General features: G+C 33.7%; 1 protein-coding gene across 22 annotated transcripts in view; it reads right to left on the reverse strand.

Moving 5' to 3' along the window:
• The window catches only part of BAZ2B (bromodomain adjacent to zinc finger domain 2B), a 248,145-nt gene that overhangs the window by 179,517 nt on the left and 46,190 nt on the right, over positions 1 to 22,438 (reverse strand). For 21 of the 22 annotated variants that reach the window (XM_012745219.3, XM_020288473.2, XM_076005575.1 and 18 more), the window contains one exon: positions 17,332 to 17,374. The exons of the other annotated variant lie outside the window; for it this stretch is intronic. The gene's annotated coding sequence lies outside the window, so the exon portion shown is untranslated. The remainder of the gene's footprint in view (positions 1 to 17,331; positions 17,375 to 22,438) is intronic. 22 annotated transcript variants of the gene reach the window in all.

Genomic DNA, 22,438 nt, shown 5'->3' on the forward strand with positions numbered 1-22,438 from the left:
TTATTTTATTTTAGGACATAATGCTGTAAGGTTAATACCAAAACCATGAACATAACTACAAATGTGTATGTGTAATTCTATGTTATTTTATCATGTGTGGATTTGTGTAACCAACACAGCAATCAACATATGTAACTATTCCATCACCACAAAGATCTCTCTTGTGTTACTCCTTCATAGTCACACCTATCACACCCAAGCCTCTCTTATCACTAACCTCCGGGAGCCCCAAATTTGTTCTCTACCTCTATAATTTTGTCATTTCGAGACATCATATAAATGGAATCATACAATAACCTTTCCAGAGGACTTTTTTTTACTCAGTGTAATACCCTTGACATCCATCCAAGTTGTTGCATGTATCAAATAGTTCATACCTTTTTATTGCTAAGTAGTATTACACAGTATGGATGTACCATATAATGTTTAACCATTCACCTACTATAAAACATTTTCATTGTTTCCATTTTGGGGCTATTACAAATAAAGCTGCTATGAAAAAGCATACACAAGTTTCCACATGGAAATAAGTTTTCGTTTTTCTGGGATAAATGCCTGAGAGCAGTTGCTGGGTCATATGGTAAATATATGTTTAGTTTTTTTTTTTTTTTTAAGAAATTGATAAACTCTCTGACTCAAGGGAGGAGGGGAGGCAAGGGCAATATACGTAACCTTAATGTTTGTACCCCCATAATATGCTGAAATAAAAAATTTTAAAAAAAAGAAATTGACAAACTGTTTTCCAGAATGGTTGTATCATTTACATTCCCACTGGTAATGTATGAGAGTCCAATTTCTCCACATCCTTGCCAGAATTTGGTATTGTCACTATTTTTTATTTTAACTGTTCTGACAGGTGTGTAGTGATGTGTCATTTTTGCATTTCCCTGATGGCTAGTGATGCTGAACATCATTTCAAGTGCTCATTTGACATCCATATATCCTCTCTGGTGAAATGGTTCTTCTTCTCTTTTGTCAATTCTCTAATTAGACTGTGTGCATTTTTACTACTGAGTTTTGCTAACTTTTATATATCCTAGACATAAGTCTTTTGTCAGATAATTGGTTTTCAAATATTTTCTTCCAACCTAGTTTGTCTTTTCATCATCTTTATAGGGTGTTTTGTAAAGCAAATATTTTAAATTTTGATAAAGTCCAATTTACAGATTTTTTTCTTTCACAAATCATGTTTTTATGTCATATAAAGGAACTCTACCAAGTTTTGTCTTGTAGATTTACCCCTATGTTTTCTTCTAAAAGCTTTATAGTTTTATATTTAATTTTTTTTTTTTTTTTTTTTTGAGATTGAGTCTCACTGTCTTGCCTGGGCTAGAGTGCCATGGCGTCAGTTTAGCTCACAGCAACCTCAAACTCCTGGGCTCAAGTGATCCTCCTGCCTCAGCCTCTTGGGTAGCTGGGACTATGGGCACATTTTTTCTATTTTTAGTTGTTTGGCTAATTTCTTTCTATTTATAGTAGAGACAGGGTCTCATTCTTGTTCAGGCTGGTCTCGAACTCCTGAGCTCAAGCAATCCTCCTGCCTTGGCTTCCCAGAGTGCTAGGATTACAGGTGTGTACCACCATGCCCAGCTTATAGTTTTATATTTAAATCTATGATCTGAACAGGTTCTGAGCTAGAGACAAACAGAAAGTGATAGTTGTTTTCATCAGAAGGCCTTCAACTACTTAGTCAAGATAATTCCAACATTTACTGGGCATACACTTAAAGTAATAGGCACTTAACACACTTACAACGTATAGGACATACAGAGTGGGGAAAACACAAATATATATTTTTGTTTCGTTGTTTTCAGTGTTTTGATAGAATTATACATGAGTACACCTGACTTACCCAGGAAGAGCTTGTGAGTGTTCTTGTAGAAGATTACACGTCTGCTTTAAATCTTTAAGAATGGAGAATTAAGCTACTCACAGGTGAAAGCTATGTGAGGAAGAGATAATAGCACTGAGTAAAGGCAAAAGGACTGTACCCTGATCTCCTGCTTTAAGGAAGTATAAATGGTTTAAAATTTGGAGAGCACTAAACATGGGAGATTGAGACATATTTTTAGATGTAGGCAGGGGACAGACTGTGGAAGATTTCATGTGCCCAGTAAATGAGATTAAATTTTATTCTAATAGTTGGAAGTTAGGTAAAGGATTTTAAGCAGGTAAATAACCTAGTTAGATTTGTGATGTCAATTAAATTATCACTGAGAGAATGATGAACCTGGACATAGCAAGACAGTGGCAAAGACTAGTTAGCAGGTTACTGGGACAGCCTAGGTGAGACAAGGTACAAACCTATATTAAGATTTAGGTATCATAAACTGAGAAGAAAAGATGAATTTGAGAAATATTTAGGTAAATAAATATTTACCTAAAAAGCAGGCAGGGAGAGGTGTTGGCTTAAGGACAGTAGAGAAGTTGTCAAACAACAATTGTGGAAAATCCTTTAGCCCCATGAGTGCCAAGTCTCTGTTTTGTTCAGTACCTTATCCTTAGCATGTGCATGTAACTAGGCACTTAATAATTATTTGTTGAATAATTTAGTGATCATCATTTAACCAGTATCCAAGTGTATTATTTTATATTAAAATAGATAATAGGTAAAATACCATATCAACATATCCATTGATAGAAATAGTATCTTCATTTATGATGTGATTCATATTTTCCATATCTATATACTCTATAAAGATCTGACCAGTTTTATCCTTTAAAAAAAAAAGCTTCAGGATTTTAGAAGCTTTCAGCTCTAATTTTTCATATTTTTCTCTTCCTCAAATCCAAATGTATGCTGGGTGCAGTGGCTCACACTGTAATCCCAGCATGCTGGGAGGCCAAGTCAGGAGAATTGCTTGAGCTCAGGAGTTCAAGACCAGCCTGATCAAGAGCAAGACCCCATTCTCTACTAAAAACAGAAAAATTAGGCAGGCATTGTGGCGCATGCCTATAATCCCAGCTACTCGGGAGGCTGAGGCAAAAGGATCACTTGAGCCCAGGAATTGGAGACTGCAGTGAGCTACAATGACGCCTCTGCACTCTTACCCAGGGTGCCACAGTGAGATCATGTCTCAAAAAAAAAGTAAAATTGTTGTATAAATTTACCTTTAGAAAATGCACAGACGGCATTTTAGTATAAGTGCTGTTAAATTTCCCTTTGTGCTTCAGACACTGCCTTGCAAAAGGGTTAATTGAATATAGTAATCTTTACCCTCTAAATCAAAGAATCTTTTTCTTAAGTAATGTACAATAATTCCTTTCTATAACTTTAGCAACTGTCAAGTGCTTTAGTAGGTTTTGGTTATGTAATTCTTCCACTTTTGATTTTAGCCATGACTTATTACTCTTCAATATAGGTCAGCTGTCCAACTGAACATATTCCATATGATAATATACTCTCATGGGGACACACATTCCTCTAAAAATGGAAATTTTCACTAGAGATGCACAAGTTTTCAAAATATCTCAGTATACAACCTAAAAAACTCTTAATATTTTAATGTAAAATGTAATATTTCTAAAAAAGAGTACTTTGTAGATTAAAATGAAAATCCTCAATTATGTCCAATAAAATATCTACAATTAAAAAGTAAATAATTAAATATCTAAAATTATATACTCTTATTATGCAGCTGTTATAAATAAATGTATATTCATGACATTGGAAGTTTTTTGGGTACCCAAGATATTGGGTATATTCTGTGATATTGGAAGTTTTATTTAAACAGAATTTTCCCTTCATAACTAAAGATATTTTATAAGCATAACAAGTCATAATCTAAGAATCATGAACTAGCTAAGTGATTTTCCTTAATCATAATCTTTGAGCCCCAGTTTCTTCATCTGTCAAATGACTGGGTTGGTCTAGAAATTTTAGCACACTTTTAGGCTTTACTATATGGTGATTCTAAAAATAAAATTTTTCATTTGAACTCGATTAGGTGTTTTTATTCTTGCAAACCAACTGAGAAATATTTCTAATACCAAGAAATGCATGCTCTCTTAAAAGCTTAATTCTTTAAAAAGTAGACAATAAAACATATTTATGTTTCCTTATAATGAAATGCCTCAATTTGTAGTGAAATGTGATGACTACTATTTATCTACTTTAGGTGAATAAAAGCTGAGGACAATTTATTAGAGCATGCAAAAAACTACTGAATACTAGAAGGTCACAGCCTATGTGCTGAGCTGCTAGCAAAACATCTATGTGCTCCAAAGCTGCCATTTTTCTTCCTTGACAAAGACTCCATCTGCCACTGAGCCATTTACAGCCTCCAAGTCAGAATATCAATGATTTCCAACCATTCTGCAAGCCTGCTTTCACCTTGACATCACCTTTGTAATACATTTACAGCAGATGATACATACATCCCCACTACAAGCATGAAGCCCATGCTTTTATTCACCTGATAGGTATTTAAGCTGCCTTCTAATGTACCATTTTTACTCATGCTGTTGCAAAAGAATTTTAAAATATACATATTTCCTGAAATTCTTTTTGCCTTATTTATGTATTTCATTTTGAGACAAGGTCTCACTATGTCACCTAGGCTGGAGTGCAGCGACACAATCATATCTCACTCACTGCACTCTCAAACTCTTGGGCTCAAGCAATCCTCCCACCTCAGCCTCCCAAGTAGCAGGGACCACAGCATGTGCCACCATACCTGATTAATTTTTTTTTCTTTCTTTGGTTTTTTTCTTTTCTTTGAGATAAGGTTTCGCTATATTATATTGCCCAGACTGGTCTTGAACCCCTGGCTTCAAGCAATCCTCCCACCTCAGCCTCTCAAGTAGCTGAGATTACAAGCATGAGCCACTATGCCTAGCTCCTATTTACTTTAAATCAAATATATTCATAAAACGTTAAAATTTAAAAAGACTGTATGAGGTAGTTTTCAATAATGGTTTAGTAACTAAGGCAACATTTAACACAATGTACTACAAAATTATTATTATTTTTTTTTTTTTTTTTGAGACAGAGTCTCACTTTGTTGCCCAGGCTAGAGTGAGTGCCGTGGCGTCAGCCTAGCTCACAGCAACCTCAAACTCCTGGGCTCAAGCGATCCTTCTGTCTCAGCCTCCCAAGTAGCTGGGACTACAGGCATGCGCCACCATGCCCGGCTAATTTTTTCTATATATATTAGTTGGCCAATTAGTTTCTTTCTATTTATAGTAGAGACGGGGTCTCCCTCTTGCTCAGGCTGGTTTCGAACTCCTGACCTCGAGCAATCCGCCCGCCTCGGCCTCCCAGAGAGCTAGGATTACAGGCGTGAGCCACCGCGCCCGGCCTACAAAATTATTTTTTAAAAATTTATTTCCTTAGAAATTGAAAACATTAAAACAATGAAGGAATGCTGATAAAATTTCTAGTTTTGTACTCTAATCAGTATTCTTTTTTTTTTTTTTTTTTTAAGACAGAGGCTCATTCTGTTGTCCAGGCTAGAGTGACTGCTGTGGCGTCAGCCTAGCTCACAGCAACCTCAAACTCCTGGGCTCAAGCAATCCTGCTGCCTCAGCCGCCCAAGTAGCTGGGACTACAGGCATGTGCCACCATGCCCGGCTAACTTTTTCTATATACTAGTTGGCCAATTAATTTCTTTCTATTTATAGTAGAGACGGGTCTCTCTCTTGCTCAGGCTGGTTTTGAACTACTGACCTTGAGCGATCCACCCGCCTCGGCCTCCCAGGGTGCTAGGATTACAGGCGTGAACCACTGCGCCGCCGGGCCTGTATTCTTAATATTTTAAACAAATAAAACCCATTTACCTAGCAGAAAAACAGAGCCAGAGAGTTTTTCAATTGTATTTTGTATTTGTTTCAATTGTGTTTTCTACTAGTTAGTAAACTAGCAAGAACTATTAAAAACACTTTTTCTATCCCTTTTAAAAAAGCAGTATAATTATTGGCCATTAATATCTGTACAAATGGAAATAAAATCTTATACTTTTACCTGAAAGAAATTATTCTCTACCAAATAAATAAAGGATGAATTAAGGCCGACTGCTTTCACAATATTAAGGGGAGCAACAAAATTCTTGGCCTCAAACTGAGGAAATAATAAATGTACTCATGAAAAAGAATCTAAGCAGACTTTACAATGAGAGGAGGTGTGTTACATAAGAAGGAATACAGAAATTAGAAGTTAGGAGACTTCAGTCTACTTACATCTCTGTCCTGAACTCTCCAAGTACTGTGTTAATCATTTAACCCAGGAAAACCACTTAGTCAACTGTAAAGTGACTAGAATAAGTGATATATAAAGTTTCTTCCTGCTCCAGCACTCTATGAGAATAGGATATCAAGTGTTTAGATGTCAAATGATTACACATACTCTCTGACTCTGTATTTTGCAAGTCACATTCCCTTTAGGTAGATATGGCCAGTACTGGAAGGAAATGAGGTTTGAGTTAGGTCTTGAAGAATGTGCAACATTTGAATACATATGGAGAGGTAGAAAAATAATCTTTCAGAAAAGGGGAATAGCATAATCAAAGGTGTGGAAAAAGAAATTATGATTTCAGATATGTTTATGTGGCAATGTTATCCACAAGGAATAAGAAGAGAAGACATGATACTGGAGACAGAAACTAGTAAGTAAACTAATACGGTAATCTAAGCATGACCTGATAGAGTGGTGGTGGGGATGAAAGGAAAACAAAGGATGCAAGATATTGAAGATAGATCACAAGTACTTTTAAGTTTTCGTTATCTAGAGCCAGGGGAAGGAGAGCAATCTAAAGAGATACCAAGAATTCATATCTTGATATGGGAAATGGTGATACTATTAACAGAAATAGGCTTGAAATGTGATCATCTTTCTAAAACAATATGAAAAAAATAGAATACATTAAAAAGAAATAAAGTCACCTAATGTTCAATCAAAGAACACTGGACTAGGAATTAGACACTGATACATGAGTCTCTGACATAAACTACTTGTGTAACATAGAACAGACTCTGATAGAGATGCTTAAATTCTTTTATGCTTTCAATGTAAACAAACAGTCCAAAATTATTATCATATACAAATTAATTTTTAACAATTCTTTAACATCAAATATCAAGTCAATGTACATACTTCTTTCCCTTATATTTTTAAATTATTTGTTTGTTTGAATCTGTACTAAAATAAGATCCATACATTGGAACTGGCTGATATGACACTCAAATCTCTTTTAATCTGTAACTGCTCCTACTTTCAACCCCATGGCAATCTTATTTTTTCCTTAATATTTTTAACTTAAGAAACTAGGTCTTTTGTCTTTTAGAGATTTCCACAGTCTGGAAATCCCCAAATATATTCTCCTGGTGTTATTTAACATGTTCCTCTGTTCGTTTTATTTCCTGTAAATTAGACTTGATTATATTTAAGTTTCCCCCCACCCTTTGACTGGACAGCCTCATGGTGGTTAGCAACGACATAATTTCTTTCTTATGTAAAACAGGGATAATAATAGTGTCTAACTTGTAAAGTTAAGAAGATTAAATGAGTTACTACAGATTAAATTTTAGACTAATACTTGGCACACAGTAAGCACGTCATAAACATTAGTTCTTATTATTACACTCCATGTAGAGAATCAATAGGATTTGATATTAAGATTAGATGTGAGTTTGTGAAGAAGTAGTTGAAGATAAATAATATTTCTAGCTTGGGTGGCTAAGTAGATAATCAATCATTGACCATTACAGGGAATATATAGGTTTCTGGGAAATCAGAAGAAAATGAGTTCAAGTTTAAACATGTTAAGTGCCTATGGGACAGCCAGGTACCAATGTTATACGGAGAGCTATCAATAGAAGTTCTGCAATTTAAAAGAGAGGTGGGGGTTGGGGGACTATAGATAAGGATCAAAACGTTGAGAGGAAAGGGAGTTGTCAGAAAAGACTTCAAGACCACTTTGAGACTGAATTGGCATTGGATAAATAAAGGTAGTAGAACTTCAAGAAAAGGAAATGTATGGAAAAAGACTTGCTGACAAAATCATCAGCATTTATTGGTGACTAAAGGAGTGTTCTGACTATAAAACAATGTGTGTTGGAAAGCAGAGGAAAATGAATTTACATAGATAAGATGAACCTAAATTTAAATGGCTTTGAAATTCTGAAATAGGTAATTCAATTTAAGTAGTTAATAAGAAGACATTAAATAAGTTAGCAAGACAGCTGAACTGTATGCTGTGGGAACATAACACAAAAGTCCATCATAACAGAATTGGAAAAGTAGAAAATGTACTTGCTACATTATTCTAGAGGATTTAAATTTATGCCAGTTTTACTTCCATTTAAATTAAAGGGAATGTTACATAGGCACTGTGGCTTTAGGAAATATCCATAAGGTGGGAGATGGTGTCTTCAGTACCTGCCCCTATCTTTTTCCAGTCTCTCCTGCCTCTCCTCTTCCCTGAGCAACCTATGCTCTCAAGCTGCCCTAACTATAAAAAACTACATTTTTACAATGTTGCGCTGTCTTGTTCCCTGAAACACTCAGGTTACCTTCCCCCTGTTGAGTTCTAGCCTCCCATGAAATTTTTCATTCTTTTGCTGCCACCCTATAGATCTTGGCTAACAGAGAAAAATTTTGGTTATCTAATTAAGGTAATTCATATAACACTGTAAGTGATCAAAATCCTAGGGGATATTTAATTTTAAAAAGAGGAATTTGTTGTTTTTTTTTTTTTTTTTTTTTTTGAGACAGAGTCCCACTTTGTTGTCCAGGCTAGAGTGAGTGCCGTGGCATTAGCCTAGCTCACAGCAACCTCAAACTCCTGGGCTCGAGCAATCCTTCTGCCTCAGCCTCCCGAGTAGCTGGGACTACAGGCATGCGCCACCATGCCCGGCTAATTTTTTATATATATATCAGTTGGCCAATTAATTTCTTTCTATTTATAGTAGAGACGGGGTCTCGCTCTTACTCAGGCTGCTTTTGAACTCCTGACCTTGAGCAATCCGCCCGCCTCGGCCTCCCAGAGTACAAGGATTACAGGCGTGAGCCACGCGCCCGGCCTAAAAAGAGGAATTTGTTAATTCATATGAATTTTAAATTGTTAAAATACATACTCTTTTATATATTTATATATTCTAGTTCAGTCTGACACATTAAGAGGCAAAAATGCCTATTAATTCTCTTTAAATCACACTTAGCATATCAGCAAAGGCAAGTTTATTGCATAAATATCTGCTGGGCCACTACTAGGTACAAGGTATTGTGATAGACTCTAATGTAAGGATGAATTAAATATAAGCTATACCTTTACTAGATTATAAGGAGTTTATAGTCTTATAGGTCAAACAGCTGAACACACAAGCATAATCATCACATAAGGCATTTAAGGATTCTGTAACAATGTTTCTGAAACTTAAATTATGTATGGACCCCTTATCAAGACAGAAAAAAAGTCTTGTGGACCCCTGTACTGACTTAAATTAATTATATTATTATATTACTGAAATATAGAAAAATCAAGCTATAGATAAGGATAAACTCTTCCTCTTGCTTCCAGATCTTATTCAAATAATATCAAAACAATTTACAAACATGCACATAAAAGCTATAAAACTAACAGATTTAAAATTAGTATCATATGATGTTTCTGTGAAAATGAATCATACTCAAAACATGAATATGGTATTGACTGCTACTTCCCCATTATTTTCCAATTACATTTGGGTTTGACATGCCTATTTAGTGTGCCCTAAATCATTTAATATTCCCACCAGTTCTTTTTACTCAAACTACTAAAAACTTTAATTTAGCTCACTCTGAAGTCATCAGGTCTTCACTTGATACAAGTGAACAATTTATGTATCAAATCTATTTTTGCTGTTTTCTCATTAGACTGACATAATTAAACATAATCATAGCCCTGAAAATACATGGTAGTAATTGGTTATAAGGTAGGCATAGTAGAAGATTTAAGAGTATGTTTATATTAATTTCTTTTATATTAACATTAAAAAGTTTAACTCTTTCTCCTTGCAGAGAATATATCTGCACACATAAGGTTCAAGGACTCCTGTGTTGAAGAACACTGCTATAACAGAAACAACAAATCTAGAAAGGCAGAAATGTTGAGGAAATTAATTCCAACTGCCTGAGATCCAAAGGTTATATGGAAAAGGTAAGATTTGAAATGAACTGTGACATTGAGTTTAGTGCCAAGTGTATACATTTTCTGAAATTTCCTTTCTGTAAGACTGATCCTGAAAATACAAAGCAAACAAGGTTGAAAAAAAAAAAAAAGACACAGGAATATTCAGTGATAAGTAAAAAGACAAAATCATAAATTTTATTAACAGAAGTTTGGGGGTTTCTTTTAAGGTGAAAGAAAATCAGAGAATAAAAGTACAAGCTTTAGATATGCTACTTGCAAAATCACTGGCATACTTTCCAGGTCGGAAAGTTTACATGTACTGTCTTACTTTATGATGGAAATGTACCTATTGATGTAATATTTTTAAAATGTATTTAAAAATGTATTCACATAAGGATAGTATCAGGAATATATACACATTAGTTAAACTTTTTTTTAAACATCCATGGCATGTTAACTTTTGATGCTACACAACAAAAAAATTTTCCATTTTTATCAAAATCCTTTTCCTCCACAGTTTTTCCTTGTATATTTACAGAAAAATTACAAAAGATTAAATACCATAATCCCATAACTCACAGTATTACCCCAATTTTCTCATCTCTAAACAGCTTCTACAGATTATACTTATATTTTAGCTACTCCTTCACTAACATTTCTGTAAACGTAAATCTCACAGCAGAAGGTACTGGTAATTGGTACCAGTACTGGTAATGCACTGGTACTCTACAAAGTATGACGGAAAAAGAACAATTTACTAACCAGTTAAATTCTAAGTCGGCATATTCAGAAAATATTTACTTAGTTTAGGTGCTAGATTCTATGCTGGTTATAAGAAAACATCAAACCAAAGTAGAAAACTGATTTTTATTTTATATTTCTCTCATGCTTCTATAATCATTCCCAAATCTGTTAAAGTTTCTTTTTTGTTAAGGGCAGATTTATTAAATAGTAGCTCATTTAGAATTTTAGACAAATAAGAAATTATCTTTAAATCAAGTGACTGAAATTAACAATGCACATTTTCACATGTTCAAAAGAAATTTAACTTGAATCTGCAGGCCTGGCGTTATTTATATTTGCAGCCACTCATACAGAGAACACCGTGCCATTCTTTTAGCTCCATTAATTGTTAAATGTTAAACAGTGTAACTTTTGAGGGAGATACAATAAATGTAAATGGAGGGTTTATTTTATCCGAATAGACATTTACAAATAGCAATGGAAAAGTGGATTGATCTATATGAAGTATTTTAAATAGCTGTTACATACTACTTTTGAAGATATTATTCAAAATATTCAGAATCTAGAAAGCAAAATGTTTAGACAGTTTATAACTTTACTAAGTTAACATTAAAAACTTTAACTTTTTTAGATTTATCAGTAAGCATGAAATATGTAAATTCCTATGTAGACTTTTACTTCTGGCTTGATCACTGTTATTATATTTTACCAAAGATATTTTAAAATTGACTATAACCCTAGTTTTGGTATTAGAAAAGTAGAAAAATAAAAGTCAGGTAATGTATAGTAGACTTGTCTGAAAATGGCTGATTTTTTTACTCTTCAAATAATGATTCTACTACCATTTAGAACACATTGGGAAAGACAATTGAACTTTCTGAGGCTTAGTTTCGTCATCTATAAAATGTAACAATATGTCTTCTGAAGTTGTAAAATGTTCAAAGAGAAAGCACCTAGTACCATAAAAAGCAGTGAATAAATATTAGTTTTGTTCTTTGTTCCTTAACACTTGTATCAAAATATATTTATTAAAAATAATTAATGGAAGCCAGGCACAGTGGCTCACACCTGTAATCCAACACTTTTGGAGGCCAAGTTGGGAGAATCGCTTAAAGCCAGGAGTTCGAGACCAGCCTGGGCAATAGCCAGACTACGTCACTACAAAAAGTAAAAATAAAAATAAATTAGCCAAGTGTGATAGCACATGCTGTAGTTCCGGGTACTTGGGAGGCTAAGGCAGGAGGATCATTTGAGCCCAGGTGTTTGAGATTGTGGTGAGCTATGATGACACCACTGCACTCTAGCCCATACAACACAGCCAGACTCTATCTAAAAAAAAAGGAAAGACCATAAACAATATTAAAATTATTAATATTAAAAGTACTCATCACTAGTTACCTAGCACTTACCAAACTTCTCAGTTTATAAATTTCTGTAAAAGCTAATCATTAGGCTCATTTACTTTCTCAAATTTTATATTTCAACAATGCATGTCTCTGAATGTATATTCTTTCAAATCTATATGCCCATTTCTTCTTCCTAGATTCTCTTCTAATTTATACTTCTAAAATCTAACCCAGATGTCTCACTCCTCTGTAAAGATTCCCTGGTCCCCTTTCCTAAAGAGAATGAATTACTTCCTTTTCTATTCTTCTCCTAAAACTCAAACCATCAGAAGAGACAGCAGAGTTCAAATAAATGAAATGTAAAAAAAATACATTTTAACAATGGCATAAACTTTCTTTGTCAAACTGTCTTGGTGTATCAGAATTAGTTTAGACCATGAGTGACAGAAAGCCCAAAAGCTAATGGCTTTTACAAGATAGAAGTTTACTCTATCACATCAAAGAAGTCTAGATGTAGGCAGGCCAGTGCAGGCAGTGTGATGTCATGTTTACTAGAGACTTTCTATCTTAATGCTCTGCCTATTCTCAGTATGTGATTTCCACTCATAGTCCAATTATCCAGCCCACAATTCAGCCAGCAAGGAGGAAGGGGGATAAAAGAAAGTGTGCATTTATCCCTTTTAGGATGCTTTCCAAAAGTTGTGTATGCTACTTGTGCTTACCTATCTCTAACCAAAACTTAGTTACATGACTACATCTAGCTGCAAGGGAGACTGGGGAAATGATATTTTTATTCCCAATGAGCAGGGATAAAAAGGAGAAGAGAAAATCAATATTGGGGGACAACTATTAGTCATTACTATACTTGGTTATATTACCTATGCATAGGTATCTAATTGACATTTTAAATTTATTATCCAACACCAATATTTCTAACAGTGTGTACAATGTAAGATTATATAGTAATTTCTTCTAAATCACAATGATTAAGTTAATTGTTTCTATTGGTGGAGATTTATCTCTCTATAATATTTAAGTAATATTCATAATAAAATTACCAAGGAGAAAAAAAGGAAATTTAATGAAAACAGAAAAGGCCACTTTATTTAAAGGTTGCCTTGTAACAGATTGTTAAATATATAGTAAAATATTAAATAGGAATACTTGAAAATAAAATATACCCATTGTAGTAATGAAATTACATATAAACAAAACTGCACATAAATGAACCTACATAAATACCCTCAGAGAAGAAAAGGAACTGAGAGATTTGAGAAGAAAAATCTACAAAGTATTTTATTATACTCTCTATAAATGCTGTTTAGAGAGTTTTAATCAAGTAGAACATGATCACAACACAGAATAATAAAAATTATGACAGTATAAATGAAAACCCAGGTGAGTCCAAGTTCTCACACTATGTAATTTTAGGCAATAACTTTACAGATAATTATGAGTATGATGAGAAAATAACCTAAATATGAGCCCATCCTCTGCGCTAAGTGCTTATAAAGCATTTATTTCATTTAATATAAAGCATTATTTCATTTAATACTTATAACATTCCTGAGATATAATATTATCCCTACTTTAGAGAAGAAAAAAAACTGGACCTTAAGACTAAGTAATTTGGCCGGGTGCGGTGGCTCATGCCTATAATCCTAGCACTCTGGGAGGCCAAGGCAGGAGGATGGCTCAAGGTCAGGAGTTCGAAACCAGCCTGAGCAAGAGCAAGACCCTGTCTCTACTAAAAAAGAAACAAATTAATTGGCCAACTAAAAATATATAGAAAAAATTAGCCGTGCATGGTGGCTCATGCCTGTAGTCCCAGCTACTTGGTAGGCTGAGGCAGAAGGATTGCTTGAGCCCAGGAGTTTGAGGTTACAGTGAGCCTGGGCAACAGAGTGAGACTCCATCTCAAAAAAAAAAAAAAAAAAAAAGACTAAGTAATTGACTCACGATCACAACAGCTATATAAATAGCAGAGCACAGACTTAAACAAGTCCATATTCTTAATTATTATGCCTAATACCTCCCCTCAAACTTTCTAGGCCTTAGTTCTCTGTTCTGTTATATTAATATAAGGGCAACGTAGTACAATCTAAAGTATTTTAAAGTTCATTCTGGCCTTTTAAGATGTTGGGATTCTAGTTAAGTCTGACCCCTTTTCCCCAAATAAAAGGACTTTATATCAATAGGTCTAATTGGCCTCCTTGCTAAAACTTACACAAGTCAATAAAATTATCATTAATATATGTAATATATAAAGTAGAAATACAGTTATTAAAACTTGCAGACAAAAGGGCCACAATTTATAAGCGAGTAAATTTGGATGTTTGAGATTTATCCCTGATCTTTATGGCTGATTTCATGACCCTTGGTTTATCTGTAAAGGAGCAAGCCTTAAGTTATATGAGTAAGAAAGAAGACAGGTTAACCAACATTGTATTTAAATCTAATGATGATCATTTTAAATATAGGTAATGCATCATTTTATAGATGAAGATATTGAGGTACAAAGAGGCTGACTTGCTGAGAGTCACATAACTGATGTCACAGTGACATCAGTACTTGAACCCTAATGGTTCTAAAACTTATGTTCTTTCCTATCTACCTTGTTTCCTATTGTTCAGTTATGAATACTCATGTATTAACATACTTATTTCAATTTGAACATAAGAAAACTAAAAATACTAATTAATTTAGCACTTTCTGAGGTATTTACGATTACCAAAAAATACTTGCTGAGTACAGTTAAGAAGATGTATATTAAAGCAAATATCCAAAATACAAGAAAATATATGTTATCAGTAACACAGGAGTAATAAAAATTAAGTATTACCAAATTATTAGGGAAAGAGAATTTCTTTCAATTAGGATTATTAGGCAAAGCCTCACAGAGATGATTATATGTGGACAAAGCATTACAGAGGAGCTTTGGAAGAAATTTTTTAGAAGTGTGAAAAGGAAAAAGAGCATTCTAGGTAAAAGGAATGATATAAATGTAAGTATGGAATCAAAATGTATATTCAAGGTGGGGGATGTAGTCCACATTGAGTAGAGCATATGGTTATGTTGAAGCCAAACTGAGGAGGGATCTTGAATGCTAAATTAGAAAATCTGGATTTGATCTAAAAGGAAATGAGAGTGTGGATTTGATCTTTAAGGAAATGGGAAGCCACCAAACATCTTCAAGTAGAGAAATAAAAGGAACAGAGTAGTGCTTTAATCAGAATAAACTGGGGATCCAGGACAAGTTTCAGTGGAAACGATAATGGCCAGAACGAAGGGAGAGGGAGATCAGTTAAAAGGTTTTGACATTTCTGCTGATTGTGACACAGTGGGAAAGAATACAAATCCTCTGGACTTCCAAAAATTTTTGAGAAAAAAAAATATAACGTGTATATTACATAACATATAAATACCTGCTATGCTTCACCTCTGAAACAATCCATAATATAATCTCCCTCTCTAATCACAACATTCTATTCTTTTGGCTCTTACCATGTCATCTCATTACACCAATTTATATATCCGACAAGTCCATTGATCTCTCCACTTTCTTTAAATACATCACCCTTTCCTGGCCTAACTTCATTCCAATCCCACAACCAGTATGTACTTGAACTATTCTTTCACTGGTACCCTCTACCTGAATTAATGATGAAATCTACCCTCACTTCTTAACTCAAGGGGGTGGAGAAAGCCTCACAACCCTAACAAAGTCATTAGAAATAAACGGTTTCTTGTATCAGTCACTAATGAACCTCTCAAATGAACAATTCTTAGTCTTTAACTTATTTATCATCTGATAACATTGAATATCACCCCTCTTCTTGAAATTCTTGGATTTAAATCAGTTGCAGTTAAATGTGCAGTTAATACTACCCTAAAAATAAACTGTGAGAGTTAGCATTTTTAAATTAAAAAAACAAAAAAAGCTTTTTTATCCAATGCTTAGTTTAACTTCCTAAATTATAAAGCACCAGATGTTAAATAGAAGGTTACTAAAGAAATTTGTTAATATTTGTTAAAAATTATTCAGTTAGAGAATAATTATAAATTATAAATTTATAAAATTTAATAAATTTTAAATATATAATTTATAAATTATAAAATTCTGATTCAGAAAAAACAAACGAGAACTACAAATCAGAGAAAGCTAAAATGTCCCCCCAGGAAAATGAATGACATGCCATAAACATCAGTAGACTGAATGATGATGATGAAGCCTTTAAAAATATTTAATACAATAAAAGTTTTCTCTAGCCTCTGAAAAATGTTAAACTCAACAAATAAAGCAGTTTTCAAAATAAATATTTGAACATAAATACAAAAATCATCTATTTGTGGATTTATATCTCTGATAATTATTGGTCATATACTTAATGAACAATTAAAGCAGGGTTAAAGAAGCAGGTTCACAGAGTAAATAATTTGCTCAAAATTTATTTACATGTTGTTTAAGAAGATTTTCCGAAAATGCTGCAAATCTCACGACTATAATTCAGATTTTATTATTCATAATTTTATAATAATGTGGATAAAGGCGTAGGACAACTTTTTCTTTAGGTAACATATTGCCTTATACACAACAGAAATTAACACTTTAAGAAAACTATCCCTTTTGAAACAAGTCTCCATATTTGGAAGACTCTTTATAAATCATCTAAATATCTTAAGCAAGATGCCTAAGAATGCTATCAAGGCTATGCTTTCATAATCTTTCCTTAATAATTCATTACAGTTTCAAGTAATTTTATTTTATTTTTTTTCCTAATGTAAAGCCACCTTAAATATTTTGCCACTTTTAGGTAAAAACAAAAATTAAAAAAGGATGATAATATTCAGGGTATAATTCACACTGAAATATGTTAGTATAATTAGGCCTATCATTTCAGTTATGAATTAAAAGTAATTTTCATTTTAAATGTTTTTTTTAATTCTTTAAAGCAATATCTTAAAAATATTTAAATAACTAGATGTAGGAGATGTGATTTACTAAAAATGTAAACATTTAACTAGCTGGTTAGATAAATAATAATAATTTTAAATTTTAAATATTTTCTAATTCATTTCTCATTCTCAGAGAAAATGAAACATCATTAAAAGCTTAACTATCATTTTGGTCTTACTGTGATCAACGTGGTCAATCTTGTGACATCACTGTTGAGAAACCTGCAATAGGAAAACAGAATCAGCAATCAGCTGAATCATACTTGAGTAAGAAATTTCAGAAACTAAAACGTTTGTTCAGAATTTTTGTCTTTCCTAATGCCATAAGTCTTATTTAAATTAATCTAAATTACCCAGTAACATACAATTATTATATAAGTAAGCATAAAATGCCTAAAGTTTATTTATAGATTGTTATTTATTATAGTATGGCAGGTTATGTTTTAGTATAAAATCAGCAACACCCTGGGGCTAACATAATATATTAAAAAATAAACTATAAGACATTTGGGTTACAAATTTTATTTGTTTTCAAATATTTACTAAGAAGAGAATCACAGTATCTTAAATATGTCACAAGCTGAAGGTAGTTAGATATTGTTTATAAATACTTTTCTCTCTATGATTAGCAGTTCAGCTTAGAGCCAAAATGTTGTTTATTTAATATAGGAGAAACTTCCACATGCTAGCCTTTATGATTAGTGACAAAGCTTTCAAAGATTGAAAATACCATTGGAAATAATCTAGTATAAAATATAAACCCAAGGGAAGTATAAGTTAAATTATTTTGTAAGCTATAAATGGCTTCAAATTTATTCCTATGAAATCTAAACTTTTGGAAACTTCTTTATTAACAAGGCCTAATTTAAGATGAGCTCTTAAATGTTCACTGTTAAAAAGTAACACACTGTTGCAGTGTTTTAAGGTTCATAAAGAGCTTTCATGTGTTATTTTATTAGATTCTAATAACAATTTCTTCAAAGAAGCAGGAAAGAGATAATTCTTACAGGCAGAAATTTAGTATAGTTCAAGATTTGAAAATCAGTTATTTAAAAGTACAGTTCAAGCCAAGACTGTGGATGAGTTCACCAAGGGAATATAGAGAAAACGAGACTATCCAGCAGAATTCAGCAGATACCTTATATATAACACTCACGGGAAATAGGAGAAATGGCATTGTAGGGTTTTTTGTTTTGTTTAAGTTCAAGAAGTAGGAGAAATAGAAATACACTGGTTAAAGGCACATGAGGAAAGATTTCCAAGGAGCAGAATGTGTTGACCAGCTTTAAATGATGTATAGAGGGGTAAAAGAAGATTAAGACTGGAAACGTGCTCTCTCTAAACTCAACTCTCCCACCCCTACTGCACCAAATCAGATCAGAAGATGGCTACATAAATGAAACACATTACTTTCTATATCTAAAGAAATACCTTTAAGGAACGACTTGCCCAGCATTATGCTGTCAACTTTAATCAAAACAAAAAAAAAGTCTTGTGAGGTAAAAGAGTCAATATAAGAGGTCTTGTGAAGGAAATGACTGCGTTTTCTACAAAACTCTACAATGCAAAAAAGGTATTAAAAAGTTTATAAATAGTCACATTCAAACAATACTCAACACTGAATAAAAAAAAGGCCGGGCGCAGTGGCTCACACCTGTAATCTTAGCACTCTGAGAGGCCAAGGCGGGTGGATCTTTTGAGCTCAGGATTTCGAGACCAGCCTGAGCAAGACCTGTCTCTACTAAAAATAGAAAGAAATTAATTGGCCAACTAAAAATACATAGAAAAAATTAGCTGGGCATGGTGGCACATGCTTGTAGTCCTAGCTACTCGGAAGGCTGAGGCAGAAGGATTACTTGAGCTCAGGAGTTTGAGGTTGCTGTGAGCTAGGCTGATGCCATGGCACTCACTTCAGCCTGTGCAACAAAGTGCAAAAAAACAAGCAACAAAAAAAACTGAATGAAAAAGATAAAAGTAAATGTTCCATTTTACTTTTGATTAATTGGAAAAATTATAAGATAATTAAGACTAGGTCTATAGTTTAAAAATGTATGCTTTACTCAAAGCCCTAAAGTTCACAGCATACAAAACTAGTAAAGTTCACAGCATACAAAACTAGTAAAGTTCACAGCATACAAAACTAGTAAAGGCATTTGTTCCTCGTGGTAGCAATTTTTACATGACTTACTGGGTACTTGCAATTGCATGAAGGAAAAAAATACGTGAAATTAAAATGACACTAGAGGATAAAGCCAGACAAATCTGAATGCTTCTCATAAAAATCCTAAATGGTTTTTACAAGCAAAAGGTAATTCTCTAAAATCATTTCAAAACCAGGAAATGCATTCAAATTACACATATAAAAAGTAAAGTTACATTTTATGAAAACATAATTCATCTAATATAGTGGTTTTGTGCTTTTGTCTACAAGTCAACATTTTAGTAAATACACAGAGAGAAAACCTCAACTATATTACCCTGAGAAAACATCCACAAAAGTTACCCACTTACCAATGTGGGAAAAGAATTCTATGTCTTGATATTCATCCTGTATTTTCCAGCAATTAGCATGTATTATCTTTATTTTTCCTTATATTCTGTCCCCAAATAGAGAAAGTGGTTCTTCATGTAATCAATTTTAGCATATTCAAGTCTTAACCTTTACTTGACAACACCATATGCCTACAAAGTAAGAATATTATCCCTACCTTTAGATTTTTGTTTGGGAAAAAAAAAATTAAAATTAAAGAAAAAAAAAGAATATTATCCCTATCTACCTCAGTAAAAAAATTCAAAGAAATAAATGAATAGAATACCTGTTTTTTCTCACATAACTCAATCTGAACATGGCAATAAATGATTAACTCTGAAATCCATTTAAAGTAATAGTTACTAAAATATTTAATCATTCATTTATGTATCAGTTTGACTTTTTTCTGTGTTCTATGCTCTTCTCAAGGTGTGGTTATATAATTAAAAAGTTATTTTCAAAGTTTACATAGGAAAAATAATCTCATAAATCATATGGTATTTGTAGGTTGTTTCCATGTTGTAATCTTGGATTACGGACATGGACATGGAAAAGTTAAGGACTGCCTCTATCATTCTCTTGTTAAACATATTTCGGGGGCCGGGCATGGTGGCTCACGCCTGTAATCCTAGCTCTCTGGGAGGCCGAGGCGGGCGGATTGCTCAAGGTCAGGAGTTCAAAACCAGCCTGAGCAAGAGCGAGACCCGTCTCTACCATAAATAGAAAGAAACTAATTGGCCAACTAATATATATAGAAAAAAAGTAGCCGGGCATAGTGGCACATGCCTGTAGTCCCAGCTACTTGGGAGGCTGAGACAGAAGGATCGCTTGAGCCCAGGAGTTTGAGGTTGCTGTGAGCTAGGCTGACGCCACAGCACTCACTCTAGCCTAGGCAACAAAGCGAGACTCTGTCTCAAAACAAACAAACAAACAAAAAAAAAACACATTTCGGTGTATATTTTTAAGGTTTAATAAAATCTTTATTATAAAATCCAAACTTGCTTCTACCTAATCATTTCAAATACTAACATTTCTTTTATTTATTATTTAGGGAATATTATTCAGTAGGAGAAAAAAATCACAGGCTTCTGATAAGCAAAATAATTTTTTTTTCAGAGAAGAGGAGGATACTTGCAAATAATAGAAATGTATATACTGGAGAAATTGGTGACAATGTGATCTATCTAGTGCCATGGAACTTTCTGCAACTATGGAAATGTTCAGTATCTACACTGTCCAATATGTACCTGCTATGGTTTGTATATGATTTGCTTGTTCCCACCAAATCTCATGTTGAAATTTGATCCCCTGAAATAAAGTACTCATATACCTATAAAACTGGAAGAAACAAAGAGTCCTATAAATTTACCAATTCAAAGCAATTTTTATTTTGATTGTTTATAATTCTTTATTGATGAAAGCAAGGTTGTCAATGCCAAGATTCAATATACTGGGCACTATTTAACTTTAGAGATCACATCAGGCTTTCTAGTAGGATAAATAGATCTCTAATTCAGGAGTTTGAGACCAGCCTGGGCAACATAGCAAGACCCCATTTCTAAAATAATAAATAAATAGCACATGCTTATAAGTCCCAGCTACTTCAGAGGCCAAGGCAGGAGGATCAGTTGATCCTAGGAGTGAAAGGCTGCAGTGAGTTATGATGGTGCCACTGCGCTTTAGCCTGGGCAACAGAGCAAAGACCCTGCCTCTCTAAAAAATAAATAAATAAATCCCTAACTGTCATATCATAACCTAAAACAAAGTAAGGTTCCTTAAGAATATTTTTTCCCTTAAGAGAGCTAGCTGTCTTAAGTACTAAATAAAATCAAAAGCAAAAACAAAACTTTAAAGAGATGATGTACAAGGGTTCTAACTCTTTGTCACATGGTATGAGAAATATATTTGTCATTTGTCCCTGGTTTCTGCCACAGAATTCCTAAAACTTTTGGAATTTCAAAGTGACATTAGTGTCTTTTGTTATTCATAATGAGCCCCTAGGTTTATACTACTGAGGTGACTTAGGGTAGAGCCCCTAGATAGCCTCAATGGGGCCAAGTCACCAGAAAGACCAAGTGATTATAGAGTTAGAACTTTCAGCCCCACCCACTGATCTCTGGGAAGTGAGGAGGAGGGGCTAGAGATTAAGCTCTATAAAAACTATCCATTTAATGAGTCTCCATTTTGTTGAACCATGGGGACAGAAGCTCCTGAACTCCTTTTCCAATTTGGTGAAACATGGGGACCCTTCTGGACTTCACCCTAGGGTACCTCTTCATCTGACTGTTTATCTTAATCCTGTATAATAAACTAATAAACATAAGTAAAATGTTTCCTTGCGTTCTGTAAGCTATTCTTGCAAATTATGAAACCCAAGGAGGAGATTATGGGAACCTTATAGCTGGAGGCCCAGTCTTGCAATTGGCTTCTGAAGTGGGGGCAGTTTTGTAGGACAGAGCCCTTAACTCGAGGGATCTGACGCTAAATCAAAGTGGATAGTGTCAGAATTGAATTAAATAGTGGGACAAATCAGTTGGTGTCCACAGAATTGGAGAATTGCTTGGTGTGGAAAAAGTGTCAGAAACATTGTGTGAGTGTAGAGAAACATCCGTTTGTTTTGTTTTTTTTCAGTCACCCACTTAAAAACACTACTTTCTTGAACTGAAGAATTGTCAGAAGTACTACTTTAGGTAAAAGCAAATATAAACAGTATCTGAAAAATCACTTCTTGTATTGCCAGTGATTTTATTTTGTCG

Source organism: Microcebus murinus, chromosome 8 (genome assembly GCF_040939455.1).
Source record: "Microcebus murinus isolate Inina chromosome 8, M.murinus_Inina_mat1.0, whole genome shotgun sequence".
NCBI classification, from domain to species: domain Eukaryota; kingdom Metazoa; phylum Chordata; class Mammalia; order Primates; family Cheirogaleidae; genus Microcebus; species Microcebus murinus.